At 35.6% G+C, this 21,171-nt stretch overlaps 1 pseudogene; it reads left to right on the top strand.

Annotated features, from left to right (window-relative positions):
- The window catches only part of LOC105508416, a 56,148-nt pseudogene extending 38,382 nt beyond the window's left edge, over positions 1 to 17,766 (top strand).
- The last annotated feature ends 3,405 nt before the right edge of the window (positions 17,767 to 21,171 follow it).

Below are 21,171 nucleotides of genomic sequence, written 5' to 3'. Positions count from 1 at the left end.
CTTATATTTCAAGGTAAAATTGACTGATTCCTGTTTATGTGAGGCTCAGGGACAGGGAGGAAGAAAGTATGTGGTTTTCATTAGGCTGTAGAAAGGGGGAACTTTTCTTCAGCTTTGCTATTTTGTGCTGCTTGTAGTCAAGGTGGTAACATCTAGAAGGCTAGGGTCAGGGTATGCAGGCAAAAGCAAGCCTCTTAAGATTCACATATGGCCCGTTGTTGACACCAGGGAAATAATTTTGGTTTCAAAACCCCAACTAAGAGAAGTACGTGCATTTGGTTGGAGTGTTTTCTGTAAGTTTTAACTTCAGGAAACTGGGACAAGTAAAAGCTAGTGAGGATTTAGGGGCATGAGGACCCCACGGAATCTTCATCAGAGAAAGATTAATATAGTCTGTCTTTTTTTTTCTTTTCCCATATTTGCGCTAGTCTGGGCCATCTCTTTCATCAGGTTATTGTAGTAGCTCCCATTTTTTGGTCAGATAATTTCACCTGCTTCCTACTGATGATTAAAAGCATTCAAATGTATTTCTCTTGGTTGCACCCCTGGCCCCTTTCTGTTTTATTTCTCATTTTTCCCTTTTGAACGTCCTGCATCCCACCCAGGTCCTGCATTTCCAGCTTCAGTTTCTTTGCCCAAAACTGTTTCCTATGCCTAAAATGCCTCCCAATCGCACTTCCACATATTCAAATTTTTCAAGTCCAAGTGCAAACTTGTCTTCTCCAAGATTTTTCTGATTCTTTAGCCTGTTGTAGTCTCTCACTCTTCAGAAAGCCAAGAGAAATGATCTGTTTTTCTCTTATGCTAGATATGAATTATTACTTTGCAGTAAATGAGTTGTGTTTTATCTACACCATAAGACTATACACTTTTATTTATTTATTTATTTATTTATTTATTTATTTTTGAGACAGAGTCTTGCTCTGTCACCCAGGCTGGAGTGCAGTGGTGCAATTTCGGCTCACTGCAGCCTCTGCCTTCTGGGTTCCAGCGATTCTCCTGCCTCAGCCTCCTGAATAGCTGGGATTACAGGCGTGCACCACCACGCCTGGCTAATTTTTGTATTTTTAGTAGAAATGGAGTTTCACCATGTTGGCCAGGCTGGTCTCAAACTCCTGACCTCAGGTGATCCACCCGCCTTGGCCTCCCAAAGTGCTGGGATTACAGGCATGAGCCACCGTGCCTGGCCAGACTATACATTTCTTTTTTTTATTATTATTTTTATTTTTATTTTTATTTTTTGTTGAGACAGGGTCTCGCTCTGTCGCCCAGGCTGGAGTGCAGTGGCCGGATCTCAGCTCACTGCAAGCTCCGCCTCCCGGGTTTACACCATTCTCCTGCCTCAGCCTCCCAAGTTGCTGGGACTAGAGGCGCCCGCCACCTCGCCTGGCTAGTTTTTTGTGTTTTTTAGTAGAGACGGGGTTTCACCGTGTTAGCCAGAATGGTCTCGATCTCCTGACCTCGTGATCCGCCCGTCTTGGCCTCCCAAAGTGCTGGGATTACAGGCTTGAGCCACCGCGCCCGGCCGACTATACGCTTCTTAAGGGCAGACACCACTAGGCATTTATATTCCCACAGCTCATAACCTTTGTTCATTTATCCAGTCATTTGCTTATTTAACAGTAACAAACAAAAGATAGGCATTGCTTACATTCATGAAGCCAATATGGAATAGGGTAAGTACACACAGCAAGCATTCAAATATTTATTGAATGAGAGTTGATCATAGTTGATGTATTTACTGGTTGTATTAGACTATGCAGGCTGCTATAACAAGATACCTTAGACAGTAATTTATAAACAATAGAAATTTATTGCTCACAGTTTTGGAGACTGAGAAGTCTAAGATGAAGATGCCAGCAAATGTGGTGTCTGGTGAAGGTCTGTTTCTCATAGATGTCACCTCTGTGCCCTCACATAGTTGAAGAGACAGAGGGGAAAAGCAGCCTCCTTCAATATCCTTTTATAAGGGCACTAATCCCTAATAGTTTAGGGATTAGACTCTGCCCTCATGACCTAATCACCTCCAAAAGGCCTGTAGTAGTTTCTCCTTAGGCTGTAGAAAGGGGAACATTATTGTTAATACCACCACAATGGGGAGTAAGCTTCAACATATGAATTTTGGAGAAACACCAACTTTCAGACCACAGGACTGGTCTTTATTGTAATAAATAAGCCTTTAAGTATAAAGAAATAATAGGTTTATATTTAAAAGTACCTCAGGGTGTATACAAAGGTATATAGGATTCCTTTAATATTTAAAATCCACAGGAAAGTTTATAAGAGACACCATAAATTCAATGTAAGTTGATAATAATAGACACCTTGGAACATTTTAAATATTGTTTTAATTTTTAAGCCTATTATTTAAAAGCCCGTGAATGGGGGAATCATTATGCATTCTGGGCAGAATTTACATGGTATGGAATCAGGGTCTCAAGATTAAATCAGCCATACTCAGCATAGAAAATGCTCCTAATTCATTTTACTATTACAGTAAAATGGTCTGTGGGCCCAGATAGTTTATTCTTGCCATTAAAACATTAATTCTAATGGTGTGAAAGGCAAATCAATTTCTCTCAGAGAAATTAGTGGAACTCTAGTTTGATATGTGCAAATTATAAAGTCAACAATAACACATAAGCAGCTAATGCAGGAGAATAGTATTTTTAGGAAAACTCCTTCCTTTAAGCCCAAGCAATTGTGATCACTTTAAGAATTGTTCTTCTTGGTTATCTGGGATAATCCTCACTACCCTGTCAAAATTGACTATAAAAAGCATCATATTTTATGTGAAGTTTGCTAATTTTAGGATCACTAGACAACAATATCTCCTGTCTCCTCGAACTCGGGGACCTTGATAAACCTAGTCAGGAATCCCAGGATTGTTCAAGTTTCATGTAGCCAGGGAGGTGACAGGACTGTCTCCAAAGTCCTGCTGTCATTGGCCTTCAATGCCTCTCACCTCTGATACCTCCTTTGTGTGTGCCTAGCACTTCGTGTTTATGTCTTTAAATGTACTTACAATATTGTATTCTAATTATCAGATTGCCAATCTCTGTCACTAAATGAGATATGTCTTGAGGGCAGGGACTGAGTCGTTAAGTCTCAAGCAACTACAATGAATCTTTAAATAAATATTTGATGACTGACTTAAATTGCATATGTTAGGCAGAGATGTCTTAAGAATAGAAATGGTGTCAGAAAATCAAGAAGAACACTTACTTAACCTTTACTTTCCCCACTGATTAGCTGGCGACAGAAATCACTTAATTAGAAATTCAGTTCTTTTTATTTTCTAAAAAAATCCAAGTACTCCTGGTGTGGCTAACATAAAAACCTATAGGTGATTTTTGGATAAGTTCAGTGGTTCTCAAACATCAGGGTGCATCAGAATCACCTGGAGGTATTGTTAAAACACAGATTGCTGGGCTTCACTCCCAGAGTTTCTGATTTAGTAGGTCTAGGATAGGGCCTAAGAATGCGCATTTCTAACACATTCTCAGGTGACATTGATGGTGATGGCCCGGGGAACACATTTTAAGAACCACTGGCTTACTGTAAAGGAACTGTCAGATCATTACAAGAGGGTAGATTTTGATGGCTATAGACAGTGCGGGAGAGTATGAAAGGAGGAAGAAAGAAGGAAAAACGGAAAATAAAAATAGCTCCAAGACAAGTTACACTTTACAAATTTTTTGACGGCCTGAAATAGTAGAAATCTTTGAAGTGTAATGTGTAGTTGTGGAATTGGCACAGTGCAGTCACCTTGGGAATAGCAAATATGACTTTCTAAATACAATATTCTTCACACCTTAAAAGGGGTATTTCAATAAATGTGATAAATGCTTATTTAAGAGTTTATAAATATAGCATGCTTTCTCCAAGTTATTTGGCCTTTAAACTGTGTGATTGCTTTTTTTGTCCAACAATGAGAGACTATTTTGTGCTATTTTCCCCATGAATACTGCTGTTATTACTTAATATTTATTAAATAGCCACCATAGTGGCTTTATTCTTACAGAAGAGGTTTTTCTTCTTTATATTTCTGTGCTAAATAGGAATTTCCTGCTGCCTGTCAAATTGAAACCATATTAAACAACACAGAATAACTTGAAGCAGACAGGGGTACAGGAATCAATGCCCACTTTTCTGAATTTATTAAAGCCAACAACAACAAACTAAACATTTCCTTCTTTTAGCTTGATCCTAATGTATGTATTAGGAATGCAGTTGCAAATACATCCAATCAATTAAACAGGTCACACACTGATGAGCCTTAAGATTTATTGTTTAGAAGTGAAATGTAGGAACATATCATGTCAAAGGAAATAGGATCCATAGTTTAAGGGAAGATAAATCAGACTTTGAAGGTAATAATCTTCAGAAAAGTCATTTTAAAGAGACACTGTGCATGTTGGATTTGATCACTTGAGGAGAATGAGAATTATAATAGTGCTAAAGGGTGAAGCTGAGAATTTAAAGACCAGGGAAAATTTAATAAAAAAGAGTCATGCTTTATGACATGGATTAGGAAACTGCAAGGATAGAATTCACAGTCCTAATTTCTGTTATTTGGAAAAAAGAAAAAAATATATTTCATGATAAGACATAATCACAATTCTAGCAGTCTCAAAATAATTATTTCTAGTTCAAAACTATATAATGAATCACAACACAAAATAAATATGCCTTCAGACATATCGAAGCTGGGTTTTTTCCTTTCTCTTTCTCCTCTGATTCCTCTCCGCCAAATGTGTGAATGCATAAATAATGGAAGAAAAGACTAAGACAGAGAATTACCACACAGAACAATTTGAAGAAAGCATCAATTATGGTTCTATTATGGGTTGAACTGTGTCCCACAAAAAGATTGTTGAACTCCTGATCCCCCATACCTCAGATTGTGACCTTATTTGAAAATAGGTTTGTTGCAGAGGTAACTAATTAAGATGAGGTCATGCTGGGATAGGTGGCCCTTAGAAGAAGTATGAGTGGTGCACTTATAAGAAGAGGAGAAGAGACACAGACGCATAAGAAGAGTGCTATGTAACAATAGAGACGGAAATTTGAGTGGTGCACCTACAAGCCAAGGAATGCCAAGGATTGCCAGCCATCACCAGAAGCTAGGAGAGAGGCACGGAACAGATCTTCCCTCACAGCAAACCATTCCTACTGACACCATTTCAGACTTCTAGCCTCCGGAACTGTGAGAGAATATGTTTTTGTTGTGTTAAGCCACCCAGTTTGTGGTGCTATGTTACAGCAGCCCTAGGAAACTGATGTAGTTTCTTTCTCAAAACTTCGTATGTTTTAAGATTTGTTCATATAAAGGGCTAAGCTTTCCTTCTACGTTAACTTATATTTCACCACTCAAGTCAGTCAAAACCTTTAATGATACTAAAAATTATGAATAAATGAGATGAGTTTTTATTAAGATGATTCTCAGGAATGTACATGTACTAGTGGAATAACAGTCAACACATATCCTAGGGCACACTATCCAAATAGAAATGAGAAAAGAGATAAAGTGGGAATAAAAATGCCTGAAAATATTCTATATTTTATTTTTAGTAGTAGAAAAACTTTTTTGTTCTCACTAATATGTTATTATAAATGTTACATATAGATTATATTTTAGTGAGAGCTATGCTACTGGATGTAGTTAATTACTTTTAAATTCTTGGTTTAATAGTTTATGATGCAAAGATTTAATGGTCTGGTTCTAAATTTAGTATATCTTGATACCTGGTTTTAATGGTTATTATAGTCAAAAAACCTACTGCACTGTTGGCTGCATTTATTAAATGCTGATGTTCAATTCTTTGTTCCAACCACCAATTTTGTAAAGGTTTTGGTTAAATTACGTTGATACATTTCTTTTTATTTTAAATAATTTAGAAGTAAATTGCAAACATTATAGTACTTTCTCTTTTCACATTCAGCTTGTATCTACTAATAATAAAGACATTCTTTTATATAACTACTATATTATGGCACCTAAGAAAAAAGACAGTAATTCTCCAATGTTACCTAAAATATAGTCCATATGAAAAATATGACAATTGTCCCAAGAATATCTTTTATAGCTTTTTTTGAACCAATGGGCAATGTAGGTTCACATATTACATTTTTGTTTTTGTTTTATTAGCCTCTCAGAAAAGAATATCTGTCTTTCATTCCTTTTATTTTTTGTGACATTGACTACTTTTTAGTCTAAGATTGCTTTCCTGTAGAATGTCCTGGATTCTGGGTTTGTCTTATTGTTTCCTCCAGGTGTTAACTTTTTACAAGTCACATATATTTCCTATGAACTAAAAGTAAGGCCTCTAGAAGCTTGATTAAATTAAGAAAGGTTTCAGCAGGAATATTTTAAAGGCAATATCATTTATTTCAATTTGCATTATATTGATAGGCACGCCAGATCTGGCTGCCCCTATACTAGTAACAGTACACTTGATCGTTTGCTTAAGGTGGTGACCTCCAGACTTCTCCACTATAAATGCACTTCCCCCTAGGCATAGTTCCACAGGGCCAATATTCTTTCCACAACAACTTTTCACTAAACTGCTTTAGCATTCATTAATAATCATTGCCTTGATCAATGATTACTTTAGAGGTTACAAAATAGTGGTTTTCTAAATTTCTCATTTATTTTACATTTAATTTATTAACTGGTATTCTGGAAGTAAGTGATCTCCTTTTATCTACCTTTCTCCATGTCTGGGGCAGGGAAAGTGCAAGATGACACTAAAACATCTTGTTTCAGAGATCACAAGGTGGTGCTTGAAGACAAATAGAGACATATCACCTCACAAGGGTACAGGATCCAGCTTGAAGAAGCTCCCACTCAAATTCTTTCAAATGTGGCCAGTGGGACCTCAGGCTTCTTGAGTGTCATTACTTACTTCTAGGACTATCAACAGCCAGAACTAGGAAAAACGCTTTTGAAAATTATGAGTTCATCTTGATACTGTCATCTTTTTATTTTTAATTGTGGTAATGAAAGAAATCAGGCACATTCCTCAGTCCTGGGCCCAGTACAGACACCATATATCTCTCAATTTCCTGGGCCCAGTACAAACACGGCCCAGTGCAAATACATTCCTCCATATATCTCAGCTTGGGAAATCCTGGGAAATCCCTGATAAGGGTGCTGCCGTTTGTAGTTTTACTAAAAGCACGGGAACCAATAGATAACTGCTAAATGTATAAACTTAATATGTTAACCAATTGTAATGCTGTAACCTAAAGAATTCCCTTGTTCCCTGTTCCTCTGTAACCTTACAAGTCCTATTTTCATCGGGCTATAAAAAGCGAGCGCGTGCATTGTTCGGGGCCCTCTTGTATGTTGTGAAATGGAGGGACCAAGTTCGAACTTGCATTAAAGATCCTTGCCGCTTGGCTTTGACCCTGAACTCTGGTGGTCTTCTTCGGGGAATAAACGGTCTGGGCATAACAGTAAAAATACACATAATAAAATGTACCATCCCAATCATCTTTAAACATACATTTTCATAATGTTGTGAAACAGAAACAGATCTCTAGTACTTTCATCTTGCAAAACTGAACGTCTATACCCATAAAAGTCCCCCTTTGTCCTCCCCGCAGTCCCTGGAAACCACCATTTTACCCTCAGTTTCCAAGATTTTGACTATGTTTGATATCTCAAATAAGTAGAATTTTACAGTGTTTGCCCTTTTGTGACTGGCTTATTTCACTCAGCGTAATGTCCTCAAGGTTTATCCATGTTGCAGCATGTGACAATATTTTTTTCTTTTTTAAGGATGAATAATATTCCATTGTATGTATATACCATGTTTTGTTTATTCATTCATTAACGGACTTTTAGATTGCTTCTGCCTCTTGGCTATTTGTGAATAATGTTGCAGTGAACTTGGGTGTGCAAATACCTCTTCAAAATCCTGCTTTCAATTCCTTTGGACACACACCCGGAAGTAGGATTGCTGGATCATATGGTAATTCTATTTTTAATTTTTTAAGGAAGATTTTTACTGTTTTGCATAGTGGCTTTCAGTTCTTTTTTTTTTTTTAAGTTGCAGAGCTTTTTTGTAATTTATTCATTACTTCTATCTCATTTTTAAAATCTTTTAAAATTTTTTTACCATTTTTAAATCCAAATGTTTGTTTTCATGTTGAAATAGTACTTGAAACTTTAGAAAATATACAACAGATATAAATTTCAGGAGATCATTGTTACCCTCCAACACAGTGACATTGGAGCCAGTGGCATTATCCAATCACCAAATATATACATTTAACACGATATTATGATTCGTGGAGTGCTTTCTACCATTTGTCCTTCTCAATATTTTATTTCAAGCAAACAACATATCATTTGTTTGCTGAATATAAAGTTGGTCTACTTGCATGTACTTGTTATAATTGGGTTCTATTATGGTTTTTTTTTGCTTTTATTATTATTTTTAATTGACATATAACAATTTTACTTATTTATGGAGTACAGTGTGATATCTGAATATGTATATACAAAGTATAATAATCAAATCAGAGTAATTAGTATATACATCCCCTCAAACATTTATCATTTCTTTGTGTTGAGAACATTCAAAATCCTTTCTTATAATTATTTGAAAATATACCAAAAATTGTTGTTCATTCTAGTCAGTTGCCCTAGAGTGCTATAGAACACTAGAACTGATCCCTCCTCTTTAGCTGTACTTTTGTATCTGTTAACTGGCATTTAGCTATCTCCACCTTTCCCCTACCCTTCTCCACTTCTAGTAACCACTATTCTACTCTCTTCGTCTATGAGATCAATTTTTCTAACTTCCACGAATGACTGAGAACATGTGGTATTTGTCTTTCTGTGTTTGGCTTATTTCACTTCACATAACGTCCTCCAAATTCATCCATGCTGCCACAAATGACAGAATTTCCTCCTTTAAAAAATTATATTTCTTCTCATTACTCTGAAAATATCGGTGCCTAACCACATGTATACACACACATACACTTATTTACATTATCCTACAATACATATAAATTAGTTTCAAAATTACAATCAATATTAAAAATAAAAACAAACCTACTGAATTTTTGTTGCAGCAATTTTTGTCTTTTTACTATATTTAATTAAGGTTGTACAGGCAGAGTATTGTGTTAAAAATTATTTTAAATAATTATTTTCTCTGTATGATTATTTTTCATATATATTTATGCTCATATGTTTCCATTTGTGTTGAAAAATTTATGTTTTATAATTTTTAATTTAATTTAATTAATTTATTTTTAAGATGTTTTTGAGATGAAGTCTCACACTGTCACCCAAGCTGGAGTGTAGTGGCGCAATCTCGGCTCACTTCAACCTCCACCTCCTGGGTTCAAGTGATTCTCCTGCCTCAGCCTCCCAAGTAGCTGGGACTATAGGTGCCCACCACCACTCCTGGCTAATTTTCGTAGTTTTAGTAGAGATGGGGTTTCACCATCTTGGCCAGAATGGTCTCCATCCCTTGATCCACCGGCCTTGGTCTCCTAAAGTGCTGGGATTACAGGCATGATCCACCACGCCCAGACCAATTTAATTTTATTTTTCAAATAAAATTACAGCATTTGCATAGTCCAAAAGTTAACAAGAGGTCAAGCATGGTGGCTCATGCTTGTAATCCCAGCACTTTTGGAGGCCAAGGCTGGCAGATAACTTGAGGCCAGGAGTTCAAGACTAGTCTGGCCAATATGGTGAAACGACCTCTCTATGAAAAATACAAAAAATGAACTGGGCATCACAGTGGCATGCACCTGTAGTCCCAGCTACTCGGGAGACTGAGGGCTGAGAATCACTTGAACCTGGGAGGTGGAGGTTGCAGTGAGCCGAGATCATGCTACTGCACTCTAGCCTGGGCGACAGAGTGAGACCTTGTCTCAAAAAATAAATTAATCAAGTTAATACGATATAAAAAAATACACTCAGAATACTCGGAGACGGCGTGCTCCCTCCACCTATCCTCCATTTTCATTAGTTTATGATGTTTCTAGTTAGTTCTTCCATCCTTCCATACATTTTTGGCAAAATAAATCAAATCATCCTCAGTTTTTAAAAATGTTTCATGTACCTCACTTTGTCGCTGTATCATAGTTTATTGGACCAGTGCCTTATGAGTGAATATCTAAGCTGTTTCAAATTTTTGTTATTACAAATAATGCTGCAATGAATAACCTAGGGCATATGTTTCATTCCTTTGGAGTTGTATCTATGAGGTAGATTCCTAGAAGTTGAATAGCTGGATCAAAAACTAAAACCACAGAATTTTTGTAGATATTGCCAAATGCCTCTTCATGGGAGTTTAAACATTTTGCACACTTACCAGCAATTTAAGAGAATGACTATTTCTTTACACTAAGCTAACAAACTTTATCGTCAGTGTATATGAAAAATGCTACCTCAGTATGGTTTTAATTTTAATACCTTAGGTGTGAGAGTGAGTGTTTTCTCACATACAAAAACTCTTTGTTTTTTTTTCTGTGAATTGTTTATGTTTTTTTTATTTTTTCTATTGCATTTTCAATTTTTTAAAGGTGCAGATAGAAATCTTTTACTTGTTTTTATAGGTGGCACACATAGTTTCTGCAATAAAATCACATAATGTTAGAAATATTTTCAAACACTCCTTTTAAAGATTGTCTTTCCATAGTGTGAGTTTCTTTAGAAAATGAGATGTCTTCTTTATTATTGTTACAATATCACTTCTCCTTTGAAGGTAGATGAGTTGTTTATTCATTTTTAAACTACATTCTAAGTAACACATTACTGAGAGCCTTGTGTCATCAGAGTAAAGGTCAGCACACTTGAAACACTTATCTTTTAGTAAAAGAAAAGTGCCTAATGCATCTTTAAGTTCTAAAACTTCTTTAAGTACTTCGTCTCAAGGTAATCAAAGAACCTCTGCATAATACAAAATAGTTTCTGTGTCACTCACCATATATGTATTGAAGATATGTCACCGTGTATTGGTCTGTTTTTTTTTTTTTTAAGTGCATAAATGACATCCTGTAAATTATAAGCAAAATCTTTTTCTTCTTGCATCCCCAAGGATCATGTTATGTGCTCCACTTTGGAGATCACTATTAAGTAGAATAGCCAGTGCCTATTCTGTCTAAGGCAAAGAACCACAGTAATGTCCCTGACACTAGACTAGATGGTTTTGTCTCTTCTAAACCTCAAAACCTTTCATGTTCTACTTAGTAAGTCTCTAGATCTTGAGAGTTACAACTTTAGGTTTTAATCAGGTCTAAAATATAATTTCCAGTTAATCTTGCCAGAGGTCTCATACACTGTTTTAAGCCATCAACCTAAAGTGAATACAAATTTTTATTTTTTAATCTACATTCCTTCTCTGTTTTTCCTGGTTAAGAATCCCATTTTGGTTTTTACGAATGATCCCTCCCACTATCTGGTGAAACTGTCAATCAAGGGATCCTCCTTTACTTGCAATCAAGTAGGCACAGGAGCCGGACTTGGCCAATGAGAGCACTTCATTACCATAGAAAAAGTGTTCAAGTCAAGATTGGCTATGTAACACAAATCAGACCAATGAAAGTTATTTGTAGGTATGGATTTTGATAGAAAGTAGGTCTCTAGTCTTCTAAGATAGTAAGTACTAAACAGTATGTGAATCATGAACTGCAAGGGGACATCTTTACCATATTGTGAAGACAGCTTATCTCAAAATGAATCTAATGGACAGCTAATTAGAGATTAAAAAGAGAGAAATTGAATCTTGATTTTGTTGCTGGAGCATCTGGGATCCAGCCACACCTGAAGGAAGACTATCCTTATAAATTTTAAATAAGTAAAATAAATATCCTTATTTATTTTACTTATTATTATTTTTAATTGACAAATCATAATTATATACATTTATCAGGTACAGTGTGATGTTTTGATATATGTATACAATGTGGAATAATTAAATCAGGTGAATATATCCATCTCGCATGCTTATCATTTTTTATGGTGAGACATTTGAAATGTATTCTTATTTTGAAATATATAATATGCTACTATTGACTATAGTTGCCCTGATGTACAATAAATCTCAGAACTTATTCCTCCTGTCTATCTGAAACTTTGTACTCTTTTATCAACAAGTATAAGCGAGATCAGGTGGTATTTGTCTTTCTGTATATGGCTTATTTCACTTAGCATAGTATCTTCCAGATTCACCTATGTTGCAGCAAATGACAAGATTTTATCTCCTTTTAAGGCTGAAGAGTATTCCATTGTGTATATATACTATTTTTAAAAATCTGTTCATCTGTTAATGGACACTTAGGTTGATTCTATATCTTGGCTATTGTGAATAATGCTGCAATGAACATGAGTGTAAAGATATTCCTTTAACATACTACTTTTACTCCTTTGGATATACACCCAAAAGTGGGATTACTGGATCACATGGTAGTTCTATTTTGAGTTTTTTTGAGGAATCTATATAATGTTTCCCATAATGGCTGTACTAATTTACATTCCCATCAACAATGTACAAGGGTTCACTTTTCTCCACTTCCTAACCAAAGGTTATCTTTCATCTCTTTGTTAAAAGTCATTCTAACAGGTGTGAAGGGACATTTCACTGTGGTTTTAATTTGCATTTTGATTATTGATGCTGAGCATTTATCACTAATCTATTGCCATTTATGTGTATTCTTTCAGGAAATGTCTGTTCCTGAAAGACATTGTCTGTTCTGGTCCTCTGCCCATTTTTTTAAAAAATATAATTATTTATTTCCTTGCTATTGAGTTATTTGAGTTCCTTATATAATTTGGATGTTAATCCCTTATCAGATGTATAGTTTGCAAATATTTTGTGTGTCAAGAATACACAATGGGGAAACAATAGTTTCTTTAATAAATAGTGTTGGGAAAACTGAATATCCAGATGCAGAAGAATAAAGTTGGAACCTAGTCTTGTACTGTATACCACAATCAACTCAAAATGGGTTAAAGCTTAAATATAAGACCTAAAAGTATAAAACTACTAGAAGAAAACATTGGGAAAAAGCTATGCACCATTGGTTTGGGTAATGATTTTTTGGCTATGACCCTGAAAGTGGAAACAGTGAAAGCAAAAATAGACTAATGGGATGACTTCAAACTCATAAATTTCAGTTATATAAACCAGTAATTTCCCTTTTTAGTTTCAGTAGGATTAAACTTGTCATTTGCAGACAATTATCACTTGGGAGTGGCTCTCTAGCTGGAAACTGTATTTTCTAACTACTTTCATATCTAGGTAGGGCCTTGGGACCAGTTATTGCAAATAGAAGGAATACAACAGGTAGGCCTTCTCTGCTTGTTCTCTTTTACCTTTTATTGGCTGAATACAGATGACTCTGGGGATCTAGAGAATATTGGAGCTACAAAGAGAAAGGTACTAGAGTGCTGAAATAATTGTACTGAAGGTTGATGCTTGCATTGGATTATTTTATGAGCAGAAATTAATGTGTGAAGTTTTTGAAATTTTGGAGTTTGCTAAAGCAGCTAGTATGACCCTAACTAGTATACCATATATTGTCTTACATTAGCTTGTCTTATATTATTTATTTGATTGTCTTTTCTCACTCTTAGATTGAAATTACCCTAAGGGTAAATACTAGGCCTTATTCATCTTTATATCCCCTGTGACAGAGGTACTCAATAAGTATACGTTGAATTAAGTGAGATTTCAGAGTGCTAAAAATATTTAGTTCAAAATAACTCAAATATGACTTGTGCAAGTTAATTATGATTACATTTTTTAAAATAACAACTTTATGAAAATGTTTCACTTACCATATATTTCACACATTTAAAGTATATAGTTTTTAGTGTATGCACACAGAATGTACAACCATCACCAAATCAATTTCGGAACACTTTCAATACTCCCTAAAGAAATCCCTTATGTATTAGCAGTTACTCTGCATTTTCCTGTAACCTTGCTCTCCTTTTATCCTAGACAACTACTATTCTACTTTATGTTTTATGGATTTTCCTATTCTATTCATTTCATATAAATTTAATCATACAATATATGGCCTTTTGTGACTGATTTCTTTCAATTAACACAGTGTTTTGAAGGCTCATCCATGTTCTAGCACATATCAGTACTTCATTCCTTTTTATTACAAAATAATATTCTTTTGTATGAATATGCCACTTTTTATTGATCCATGTACACATTGATGAACGTTTGGGTTCTTTCTACTTTTTGACTATTATAAATAATACTGTTATAAACATTTGCGTACATGTTTTCATGTGGATGAATTATTTTAATTATTTAAAAAGTTTTATTTTATTTTACTTTTTTTGATAGAGATGGAGTTTTACTATATTGCCCAGGCTAGTCTCTAACTCCTGGTCTCAAGTGACACTCCTGCCTTGGCCTCCCAAAGTGGTGGAATTATAGGCATGAGCCACTGTGCCTGTCCAGGATGTATATTTTTATTTCTTTTGAGTATATACCTAGAAGGGGAATTTCTGAGTCATATGGTAACTATATGTTTTAGCTTAGAGGAATTGCTAAACTATTTTCCAAAGCCTCTGTGCCAGTTTACATTCCAATCAGCATTGCAGGATGATTCTAATTTCTCTACATTCTCACCAACATTTGTTATTGTCTGTCATTTTTATTACAGCCATTCTAGTTGACGTAATGTAGTCTCTTATTGTAATTTTGATTTACACTTCTCTGATGACTAATGATGTTGAACATCTTTTCATGTGTTTACTGATCATTTGTGTATCTTATTTAGAGAAATGTCTATTCAGCTCCTTTCCCATTTTAAAACTGCCATAGTTGGCTTTATGTTATTGAGTTGCAAGTTTTTATATTCTGGATACAATTACCTTATCAGGTATTTGATTTGTGAATATTTTCTCCCATTTTTGAGGAGCTGTCCTCTCACTTATTTGATGCAGAAAAGTTTTTAAGAAATGTTTGATGAAGTTCAATTTGTCTATTTTTCTCCTTTGATGCTTGTGCTTTTGGTGTCATAAGAAATTATTGCCTTATCCAAGGTCATAAATTTTCATAGGTATGTTTTCTTCTAAGAATTTTATGGATTTAGCTCTCACACTAATGTCTTTGATCCACTTTGAGTTAATTCGTTATAAAGTATGAAATAGGGGTCCAGCTTAATACTTTGGCATATGGATATCCAGTTGTTCAGCATCATTTGTTGAAAATACTATTCTTTTTCCATTAAGTTGTGTTGGCGCTTTTGTTGAAAATCAATTAGTCTTAAATATTGGGGTTTATATCTGGACTTCTAATTCGATTCCATTGATTTATATGTCTATCCTCATGCCAATGCCACACAGTCTTGATTACTATAACCTTGTAGTATGCTTTGAAATCAGGACATGTGAGTTCTTCAAGATTATTTTTGGTCTTCTGTGTCCTTTTCCGTTCCATATAAATTTTAAAATAACTTTATCAATTTCTGCAAAGAAAGCAGCTGAAATTTTGATAGAGATTGTATTAAATCTGCAGATTAATTTGGGGAGTATTAGTTTCTTAACAATCTTAACTTTTCTAATCCATAAGCGGGGGATGTCTTTCTATTAATTTAGTTCTTCTTTTATGTCTTTCAATGATGTTTTGTCATTTGGGGTGTCAAAGTTTTGTATCTTTATTGTGTGATTTACTCCTGATTATTTTATTTTTGATGATGTTAGAATTGTTTGCTTTATTTCATTTTTGGATTGTTTATTGCTAGTTTGTAGGAATACAATTTTTTCTGTATAATGATCTTGTATCTTGCAACCTTCCTGAACTTGTTTATTAGTTCTAATAGTTTTTAAGTGTTTTAAAATAATTTTTTATATAGAGGATTATATTATCTGCAAATAGAGTATAATTACATTTTTAAGAATATAATTATAAGAATATAGCAGACTGCAAGAAGACTTTTAAAGGGAATTTTCTGCTGGTTTAAGAATACCATTTGTATAAGTCTAAACTGAAAAAGCATACTTTTAAAATGCTGCCAGTTTTAAGGCCAAGGAAGAAAGCAGGAAAGATTCTGCTTCCTCAATAATCTTATTTATGTACAATCCTTTCTTTGGTGATCCATGAGAGAAAATTCTAATTGCTGAGTTGGAGTTAATTAGATATGAAGATAGAATTGTTGTATAGTGTAAATAGACTATTACCATATACTTCTTATCTGATTAGAATAAAGATCTGGAAAGATGTTGTTGTATAAGATTTTGATTATTCATACTTTCTCAGCAAACATTTCCTATAATAGGAGAAAGGAAACATTGTGGATAGATTACAGGAACCCACACCCTGAAACCTCTCTAGCTTTTACATCACAAACAACTGTTCTCATGAAGCATCTACATTACTCTCCAAGTAAATGATAGAAACATATTTCTATCATTTATTTTATCTCCAAATAAATGATAGAAGCATCTACTTTACTCTCCAAATAAATGATAGAAACATATTTGTCAGAGTTACTCTATAGCATACACATCATATGTGTCTGTAAACGCTATAAAAACTTATCTGTAGGAGCCGATTCCCCACTTAACACTAAGGATTACAGGATAACATAGCAGCAGGGAAGAACATAAATTTGGATTCAAACAGATGCAGGAAAAACAACAGTAACAATGAGTTTGAATCCTGGCTCTACTACCTAGTTAGCTTTATGAGTCTCATTTCTTTATTTATGAAATTGAGATACTGATATAATAGTCTTAAAGGATAGCATGAAATAGACTTAATCTCTAAATAGAGATTTGTGGTTGGTAATAGCCCATCTTTTACATATCTCCAAGTCTAAGAAAGCAACCAATAAAGGTTAGATCCTTATACTCACCAAGGGCAAAAGAATTCTCAGGATAACCCTACAGTCCACTGACAGGTCTAAATCACAGTAATCTCTTGTATATGTTGTAGATATAAATATTTTGGAGCCATTGCATATGCAGAGTTTCCCAAATTTATAGTGAACCTTGGATAATTTGGTGTCATACAGTTGCTTTAGTAGAAGTAATTCACAAACCATAGTTCATGCACAGGTATTAATCTTCTCAACATAACCTTCCTTTGAAGAACCACTCTTGCCTCAATGCATTATAATTCTGCTAAGTTTATGTGCTTTCATTTACGTTGGGCTTCCACAGGGATGTGGGGTGAGGACAGTCCAGACCTGGCCAAAAAGTGTTTCTCATGACTCTGGCCAGAATGATTAGCTCAGTAATAGCCATGTGATGCAATGCAGCCTCATCAGAACTTACCCTGGAACTTTATAAGAGCTATTAAGAAATACATTATCATTTTATCTAGGATTGAGACCTCTAAAAATAACATGGGTTTGAGGCAACTATCTTGTTGCCACATAGGGAAAGCCCTCTGGGAAAGAAGGCAAGTAGAAATAAGCAGAGCTGTAGCCAAAAGTTTGAAAAAGAAGCAGTTTTAATGCTATCATTTCAACTGGATTTCACTGTGCATAAAAACATGCCCCCCGGCTTTTCCTCCTTCCTCACCTCCCTCTTTTATTCAGCTAGTTTGTGTTTGTTTTTTATTTCTTAGAATTGAAAATATTCTGACCGACACATGTATTCTTTACGATACTGTACAAGTTCAGGACTCCTTCCACGACCCCATGCTGAAGTTAGCTGGAAATAATAGAGGAAAAGTTACAAAGCAGAGACGTGGAAGAAGAGAAAAAGAAAGGACTCAAGAGAAAACAGTTCAAAAGAATAAAATAAAAAAGGCAAAATAAGTGGATACTCATGATAGTGAGGGATAGAGACAGTAGTACAAGCCAGTTCTTCTCAAATAGTATTTATGTCCCTTACTCATAGCCTTTACCACAGAAATAGTTGAGATTTAAATCATTATTTATAAAACTACAGTTATTATCCATAGAACATTTAGGTGGCATTCTTAAAATCACATGTATTTTAAGCTCAGTATGTTGTGATTCTAATGACACTGAAGAGCCTCAAGGAGCACTATGGTGATGTCAAACATTGAAGCACAAAGTTGGAATAATGGGTCTATTTTTTTTCCTCTTGATCAATCCATTAATAGAATTCTTATCCATCCTACCACATAAAGGCACACAAAAATCCTTTGAAAAGGTCATTATCAAAAGTTTGAGCTATTTTCTGATGTTATAGTTGAAGGGGGAAGTGTGTTAATTTAAGAAACGGAAGGCTGTGTGTCAAAGAGATGAGACTGGTCACAAAAGGAGCTTTAGAAAATAAATGTCTTTGAAAGCCAACCTAAATGGCATCCTTGGCCATAAGGTATAAGGAAGGAGGTTTCAGGGCAGGAAGGGCACACACATAATTAAAGGTGTACATTGTGAAACCCACTTCTGTAGCAGCTAAATTAGGAGTCAACAAACTACTGCCTTTGGGCACCATTGACCTATTGCCTGTTTTTATAGGGCCAATGAGCTAAAAATGGTTTTTATATTTTGAAACAATTGGAAAAATCAAGAGAGTAATAATACTATGTTACACAGAAAATTATACAAAATCCCAATTTCAGTGCCCATAAATAAAGTTTAATTGAAACACAGCCATGGGCATTTGTTTCAGTATTTTTATAGCTGATTTGCTCTACAAACACAGAGCTGGGTAGTTTCAACAGAACCCATGTGGTTAAAAGCGTAAGTTTGCAAACCCCTGAGGTGGAGCAATGGGGACAGAAAGTCAAGAAGGCTGAGGAGGTGATAGTGTGGTTAAGAAGACAGAGTGTGGAGTCAAATTTCCCTAATTCTGTTGGTTTATCCTGAGCAAGTTACTTAATGTATTTTAGATTCAGTTACCTTTGCTGTAAAATGAGGATGATAATATACCTGCTCAATAAGGGTTTTGTGAGGATCAATTGAAATAATACCAACAAAGCATTTAGCATATGGTAAATGCTACAAATGTTAGCTATTAGGTGGATATGGCATTGTACATCTGGTAGGAAGAATTTGGGTCCCTTCTTACCTCCCCTTTGAACTGTGAGTTACTTTATTCCTTCACTCAAACATAATATAGCCCATGAGCATGCTGTTATGAGGCACAATTAAGCCACAAAAAGTACAATATTTTGGTAAACAGCAAGGGATAACTTTTGTTGCTTTTCATTTGTTGATTTGCCTATTACCTTCAGTGCATTTATCTGGCTGGTTGATCACTTTCCATACATGGATAAGATGTCTGTACACTCTGACAATGAGGAAGGACACAAAGTAAAGTGCCAAATATTCAATGCCCTTGAACCACACTCAAATGAGTACATGACAGATAGAAAGATTATAGTATTTTTTAATGTTTGAGTCAGTATATTTATTGGTGGTTTTAAGAATAAGCATGTTTATTGTTAACTGTTGTTATATTGTTCTTGGTTTCCACTATGAGCTCAAGGACTGGAGGACCAATTTGGTAGTTGAGAGACTTTCAGAATTTTTATAGAATGGATGCTTTGTTGTGTGGAGACCCAAATACCTGAGCTAGTCTCTGTGTTTACATGCCTATGTTTGTCTCTTGAGATAATGCGTTTTCCATTTTTATCTTCTTTACTTGGAAATCTCTTACTGCCTGTATTTTGGTGACAGAAACTGCAAGTGCATGAGCACATTGTAAATGAGAGTATAAAAGAATGTAAATGAGTTGTCTTAAGTGTCACAACCAGCAATGATACTGGAAATAAATCTCAAGAGTTTCTATTCCCAGATATGATTCTCTTTCAGTTTTCAGACCAATGAAACTTTAATAGTTGAGAAAACATAATTTTATCCTTTCATTATAGAGAGAGTATGCCTCAAAGTTAGGCAGTTAGAAGGCAGTCAAAAAGTCAGAAGGAAATAGAATAAAAGCATTTGCCTTTCAAAGTTAACAGTTGTCTAGGAAATAAGGAGGAGAACTGGTATCCTAAAAAATGTAAATAACAACTCATTACTGAGTAGTTATTACTTATCGGCTCAAAGTTCCATTTTAATTCTCCCTTCTTTACCTAGTTTCTGATTGTTATGTATCTGGAATTAGAAGTGAATAACAAGATAATCGTATTTTACTCACTGTAAAGTACTACTCACCTGAGGTAATTGGGTAAAGTGATTAGATGATTTAGAAAATAGAGATAAAGAGATAAAGTTTTCCCATCAAATGAATCAGTCTTCAGGCTAGGATTAGCATGACAAGACCAGTGTAGCCATGCTAGACCATCTCACCATGAGTTCTAGCAGGCAGATATGATCACTTGTGAAAGTCAAGATTGACTATGTTAAGGACCCTCTTCTTGTGAGAAAGAGCAAAAGCAACTGTTCAGGGGGGATCCTCTTTATCCAGCCTGACAGCCATGTTAGATCTCAAAGCCTGGACAAAACATATGTGAATTGTTTTTGAAAAAATTTTAATCTAGACATTAAATGGTTAGAGCTTATTTTTTCTGCATAGCTCATATGTGAGTATTGATATGTTTCTCATGTCCCGTGGTTCTTTGAAAACCAGATAATGAACAAGAGCACATTGTCACATCAACTTACCTAAAGTTTTAAAGTCAACTTAAGGCTGTTTATGGAATAGGAACAGCTCCAGTCTCCAACTCCCAGCGCGAGCGACACAGAAGGCCGGTGATTTCTGCATTTTCAACTGAGGTACTGGGGTCATCTCACTAGGGAGTGCCAGACAATCGGTGCTGGTCAGCTGCTGCAGCCCAACCAGCGAGAGCTGAAGCAGGGCGAGGCATCGCCTCACCTGGGAAGCGCAAGGGGGAAGGGAATCCCTTTTCCTAGCCAGGGAACAGAGACACACAACACCTGGAAAATCAGGTAACTCCCACCCCAATACTGCGCTTTAAGCAAACGGGCACACCAGGAGAATATATCCCACACATGGCCGCGAGGGTCCCACGCCCACGGAGCCTCCCTCATTGCTAACACAGCAGTTTGCGATCTAACCGCAAGGCAGCAGCGAGGCTAGGGGAGGGGCACACACAACACCTGGAAAATCAGGTAACTCCCACCCCAATACTGCGCTTTAAGCAAACGGGCACACCAGGAGAATATATCCCACACATGGCCGGGAGGGTCCCACGCCCACGGAGCCTCCCTCATTGCTAACACAGCAGTTTGCGATCTAACCGCAAGGCAGCAGCGAGGCTAGGGGAGGGGCACCCGCCATTG

Source organism: Colobus angolensis, unplaced genomic scaffold (genome assembly GCF_000951035.1).
Source record: "Colobus angolensis palliatus isolate OR3802 unplaced genomic scaffold, Cang.pa_1.0 Scaffold161, whole genome shotgun sequence".
NCBI lineage: Eukaryota > Metazoa > Chordata > Mammalia > Primates > Cercopithecidae > Colobus > Colobus angolensis.
Note: the sequence above shows the minus strand (reverse complement) of the source record. Positions and strands in the feature narration are given on the sequence as shown.